Source organism: Micropterus salmoides, unplaced genomic scaffold, assembly GCF_014851395.1.
Source record: "Micropterus salmoides isolate LMB-PRFRI ecotype aquatic unplaced genomic scaffold, ASM1485139v1 Ms_hic_scaffold_2, whole genome shotgun sequence".
NCBI lineage: Eukaryota > Metazoa > Chordata > Actinopteri > Centrarchiformes > Centrarchidae > Micropterus > Micropterus salmoides.
Window position 1 is genome coordinate 6,810,390 of NW_024041150.1, and position 6,068 is coordinate 6,816,457.

A 6,068-nucleotide genomic window follows, 5' to 3' on the forward strand; every position below is an offset into this window, starting at 1 on the left:
AGAGACTGACCACGGTAACACCACAGAGCTCCATCGCTGCCTGTGAAGTGAAGCCCTAAAGACAACGCATTTTCTCTCAGGTCTTCTCCTCTCCACCTGGCGGTGAGGAGGGACGGGAGCGCTGCCTCCGTCTGCTGGTGGAGGGCGGAGCCAAAATCAACGCACCTGGCAGAAGAGCGGAAACACCGCCCTCCACCTGGCCGTCAGGGAAAACCTGTTCAAGGTGGCCTGCCTCTCATCACAGAGGTACGACACGCACACCTGTGCACAGTGCGCACCTGCTCAGTGACATCACAGCGTTATACTTGGTGGTGTTGTTCACAGCTGAAGGCGGAGTCAACTCGTGCACGTTTGGAGGAAACACCCTCTCCACCTAGCGGCCAGTCAGGGCTCGCCGACCCTCTGCTCCATGCTCATCGCTGCAGGTGAAGCACTGAGACAACGCGACTGTCAACTATTCTAACAATCGACTCAGACAGGGTGAATCCAGCTGGCTCCACGTGATAGGTCACATTTTCAGAAGAGTCGCTCTGATTCACCGGGGTTTCTTGAATCTGTGTTGAGAGTTTGCGATCGTGACAGATCTGCTGCTCGTCTTTGTCAGTACATGAAGTCTCTGCGAATTTTATTTTTATTGACATTTTATTGATTAATTGTGAAAATAATGGGCAGATTAAAGGGCCATGAGGGAGTTTCCGGCGGCCACTAGCGCTTGAACCGTGAGCGAGCGGAATCTGAAACACAACCGCTTTCATACAGAAATACATACAATAAACAGAAACGCAGGCTGCGGCTTTTCTTCAGACGTGATCAGGCTCGTTACTTCAACGTTCCCGTCTCAGGTCAACACGGCGCAGAGTGACGGGGTCTACAGGCAGGCAGGGACAACAGACAGAGCTGGAAACTCAGCTAACGTTACAGTAACAGTTTCATCAGCTGCAGGTTGAACTAATCCGTTACATGATACGCGGTACATTTACTGCATTTAGCCGACGTGCTACATCGTTAGCTCGCCTGCTGCTTTCAGTAACCATCTTTGTATCTGCGAATGTGTCTCCGGAGGCTCGGCGACGTCAGCACAGCTACATGATAACGAAAGTTTGGTGAGCTGGACTGAATATTATAACGAGACTGTGTCACTCTTTATAACAGTCAGACCGCAGTCAGTGACTTTACTGTAACTAGTGGCGTCTCTTCCTTCCTCTGGGTTGTTGTGAACGTTTTGTAGCAGTGTTGTATATATGTGGGTCACGTTAGTTACAGCGACTGAGAAGATGTGTACCTGAGTAAAACCACAATAAACGTAAATTGAAAGTTACGAAGCAAACAGCGGCAGGTCTGAGCTGCTGTAGCGTTAGCTGGCTGCATCGCTATAGGCTAACGTTAGTAAACAAATCGCTCCTCATTTGCTTTTTACCGTTACATCCTTTCTTGTAGCTAATCAACAGCGGTACACAGGATAGTTGGTGAAGTAATGTGGAAAGTGATAAAACCTTGCACAGGATAAACATTAGCAACGTTCTGCATAGCCGGCGAGCTAACGTGACTTTCTCTGTGTTCTCACTTTGTTCTACTCGACATCATCTGACCCGTTTGGTCTGAGGGATTCAGCACATGAACCTTTCTTGTTGTTTTTGATCCTTACGTGGAGTCTGTGTTTTGCTGGGAGCCGGTTGTTTTACGGTGTTAGTGGCTGCATGTCGTTAGCTGCCGTGTGGTCGCTGTAGTACGAGAAAGGAGCGCACAGGGCTGAATCCGACCCGGAGACCTCACATTAAAAGCAGAATAGTGTCTGAGCAAGCACGGAGAAAACAGGCGTGTGCTTCATTTCTAAGTGAGTTTTGAGCCCACTGACAATAAGGCAATGACAATTTTGATTAGTTTCATTGAAACTTACATTTAGTCCCTTCGATATCGAATCGATAATGAAAGTGATCGATAGTTAAAGCCGTACATAAAATTAACTGCATCTCAAACCTTACATGTTTCTTCTCAGTCCTCTGACTTTTAATAGAGCGTAAAATATAGACTAGAGCTGCAACGACTATCCATTAATCAATTAGTTACTATTAAATTAATCACCATTTTCGTAATTGATTGAAACTGAATATATTGGTTGTGGAGAGGACATTTGAGTGACGTCATCTTGAGCTTCAGGAACGCTGATCACCATTATAGACTGATCAATCAATAGTTAATGGATCGTTAGCTGCAGCCCTAATCGGGACAGAAACTCTGGGAGATTAAACCGAGGCTGTTCTTCAGGCGCTGATAAGAACATGGAGAACGACGAGCCGCTTTTCTTCAGCTCCTCTTCAGACGAAGAAGACGACACCGGGCCAATCAGAGAGCGCGAGGCCGCCTCACTGCCAGTCCAACCCTCGCAAGAGACCTGCAGGGACAACCCCTCTGGACCTCGCCAAGTGCCAAAAGGTACCTGATCCCTTCAAATAAAACACTACGAGTCAGTCCAGACAAAGATGGTAACGTCTCCTCGTCTCCTCTCCAGGTGCGAAACCTGTTAAACTCCAGACAGAGTCCGAAGTCGAGTCGTCACAGCAGTAAGAAGAAACCCAGTGAAGGTTTGTTGTTTTTTCAGACTGTCATGCTGAACATCGTGTGACTGATGGACACTGATATTTACTCACTGACGAACAGAAATAAAGGAAGAGAAACGCCTGTTTGATTAAAGTGGTATCAAACCTGTGCTGACGTTGCAGAAGCGGAGACTTCGGGGCTGGACGAGGACACGCTGTCCCGGCTGGTGGAGGTGTTGAGTGTCGGAGACGTTCCCTGGGAAAAACTGGCGGAGAAGCTGGGGATGATGATGCTGACTCACCTGTACCTGGACAGTCCCGACGCCGTGCCACCACCTGCTGCAGCACTACCAGGTAAATACCCCCACCCTCCAATCAGCGGTCTGTCAGGACGCCTTGTGGAGCCACATGGTAATGGTTACTACGTAAACTTAGTCCAGTTTCACCTATGTGACGTCTGATGACCTGCGTCTGTTTGTGCAGCTGGGTGGAGGTCCAGTCGAAGGTCTGGTCGAAGCTCTTGATCTCTCGGTCTGACAGAAGGAGTCCGACTGCTGAGAAACACCGAGCTGCGAGACGACAAACACAGCACAGGTAACACGATGTGACTGTAACAGATGAACGGTGTCTTTTATTCAGCACAAACTCAGCTGTTAGTCTGAATTCTCATTTTGTCACTTTAACAAACGTCACGAACCAAATCCAAGACAAATGTCTATAAAACATGCAGATCACTCAACATATTAGAACATTGTTTCTAAACGATAATGCATACATTATATAATATATATATAAATATTATAATGTACATTATCGTGTATATATATAACAGTATATAAAGCGAACTTTCCATTGAAAGTAATCATTGACAATATTAACAATTCAGATTAAAACAAGTATTTTCAAACATTTTGATGGTCTGCAGACTGAAATGAGATCTTGGTGAAAGAACCACAGCTGGTGTCTGCTGATGTGTAAATAAAGTTATGTTACTAAACATAAAGCTACGTCATAAATAGTAATTTTACTGTAATAAGGCTAAATAAGTTACGTTACTATAAAAAATGTTGTTCCTCTAAATTTACGTTACATAAATAAAGTCACGTAACTGTAAATAAAGTTTATAAGTAAAGTTAGGTTTTTATAAAGTTAAGTTACTGTAATAAGTAACATTATAAATTTATTTTTCTGTAATAAAGTTATGTTTCTCTAAAAAAAGTTTTATTATAAAGTTGTGTTGTTATCATTAAAGTTAGGTTTTATAAATAAAGTTGTGTATCTGTAAATATAACATGCTCAGTGGACTCGTACACGATTCAAACCTTTTCGGTGTTTTTCTGTCCAATCAGACGCTACGGTCGACAGCGGTTTCGGCAGCCAGCCATGGAAGAAGAGGAGCCGCCCATGGCCGATCAGTGACAAGCAGGAAATAAAATCCCATCTGGAGGATCTTCAGGATGGTCGTCTCATCCTGCAGGAACCAGAACTCTGCAGAACTGGACTTTAATTAGCAGACTGACACATGGAAACCTCCAGCAGAGACTCAGTAGAGTCGGACTCGAACGCTCGTTCACCTGCGAGGAGTCGAGTGCTGCGTTCAAGACGGACACTGAGGCTGTAATTCACAACAGGAAGTTGTAGTTTGGGTTTTGTAACATGTTGCGGCACAGAAGTCAACAGAAATGTAAAATTTAACCAAAGAAGTGTTTTAAAGTTTTAAAAAATGTATTTTAATTACATTTAAAGGAAATACAACCGCAGGTTTAAAATGAGTTGTTTCTTTTTATTTCAGAAATTTGTCCCTTTGGTTAATTTTCAACTTTTTACATAATTTTTAATTAATTTATTTTGTTTATGTGGTTTCATTAAATAGAGTTTATTTCTGCGGGCTGCGTGATGACTAATGAACCCAATGCTTGAATGAGACATAACAACCCCTTGAAAGTCCTTAAATTTGAAATCTTGGAACATTTTTCAGCTACAGAGAATTTTTTTTATGAATTTCTATTGTTGGTGTAAATCTGTGCTGTTTACAAAGTGTGTGTGTGTGTTGTTTGTGTTACCTGAAGAGCTGATCTCTTCTTCGTCCTGTAGGAAAGTGGAATTTCCAATTTTCTGTCCGGGCACGAACGCAGCATGTCTCACCTGCAGTGACATCAGAGCAGGTTAACAAGTGTTACTCACCTGTTGCAACATTTTATCAAGGAAGAATAATATTTTAAATGACTGAAGAAAATAAAAATACTCACTGTAAGTAAAAGTTGTGATGTGTAAAGTCCTATTGTGACAAATACATTAGAAGATCATTTTGACTCAAAAGGTTAAAATATTTCCGTCAAATTCAGAAATACTAAATGAAAATATCAACATTTGGACTCAGAAGTGACCATTTTCATAATCTTTAACTATAAAGCTGAAAGTGGCATCGAAATCTTTGAGAAAGTAAATCAGTTAAAATGATAAATTAGTCAAACAAAAAAGAAAAAATTAGACGTTACGTCAACATTAGGACAAACTTAGGAAGTCAAAACTAAGACCTTTTACTGCATGACAAATTTGACATTTAAAAATCAATTTACTTGAATAATTTTACATATTCAAGTCAAAATTATGATGTACATTGGATTTAAGTTTTGACATGACTTTTATGTAAAATGATGAAATGTCAATTTTTGCCATTTAAAAAATTATATATTTGAATTATTTTACGCACTTAAGTCAGAATTATGACTTAATTTTTGACTTTACTCATAAGTCAGTTAAATCAAATAGTCAAAGAAAAACTGTTTAGTTTTGAGAGACATGATGAGGATGTTCTGACATCTTTGACATTAATCATTTTATCTTGTTCATAATTTAAGAAAATGTGGATAATAAAAGCTCCACATTTCCTAAATGTCCATCGCTCCTGAAAACTAAACGATTAGAAACAGTTGGCGGTGAACATGTTCAGATCGATGAGGATTAATCTTGCTCCGTTAAGACTTGTTGTGCAGTAAAGTTTGAATATCTCATGTCGTCACGTCAGTCAGAAGCTGTCTGTGTTTTTACTAATACTGTGTATTCATGTGGTTTCTCTTCTTCTCCAAACAGCCTGGAAATTTAATCAGCGAATGCTGCACTGACGTTTCTGAAACTTGTAATAAATATGACTCAGACTTTTGTTTTCAAAATGTTTGTTGTGCTTTTGCCTTTAAAACATGTGTTTTCATTTCCCAAATAGAATAAAGGTCTCACGATTCTCAAACTGTGTTTTAAAGAAACTTTAGCCTCTCTGGGATCTAGTCCGTAGTTGACGGTTCTAAGCATATGGTTTTTGATCTGGACCTGGTCCATTGAGGTCTACATGTGAAAAAAACATTAATCTTTTTTCCATTTTCTCAAATAGAATAAAGGTCTCACAAATCTTAAAGTGGGTTTCAGGAAGCATTAAAGGTTCAGTGTGTAAGTTTTAGTGGCATCTAGTGGTGAGGGTTGTGAATTGCAACTAACTTCTCAGTCATCGCTGGCGAGCAGGAGAAGCTACCGTGG

General features: G+C 41.2%; 1 pseudogene; it reads left to right on the forward strand.

The window, feature by feature from the left end:
• The window catches only part of LOC119911288, a 6,809-nt pseudogene extending 2,700 nt beyond the window's left edge, over window positions 1–4,109 (forward strand).
• The last annotated feature ends 1,959 nt before the right edge of the window (window positions 4,110–6,068 follow it).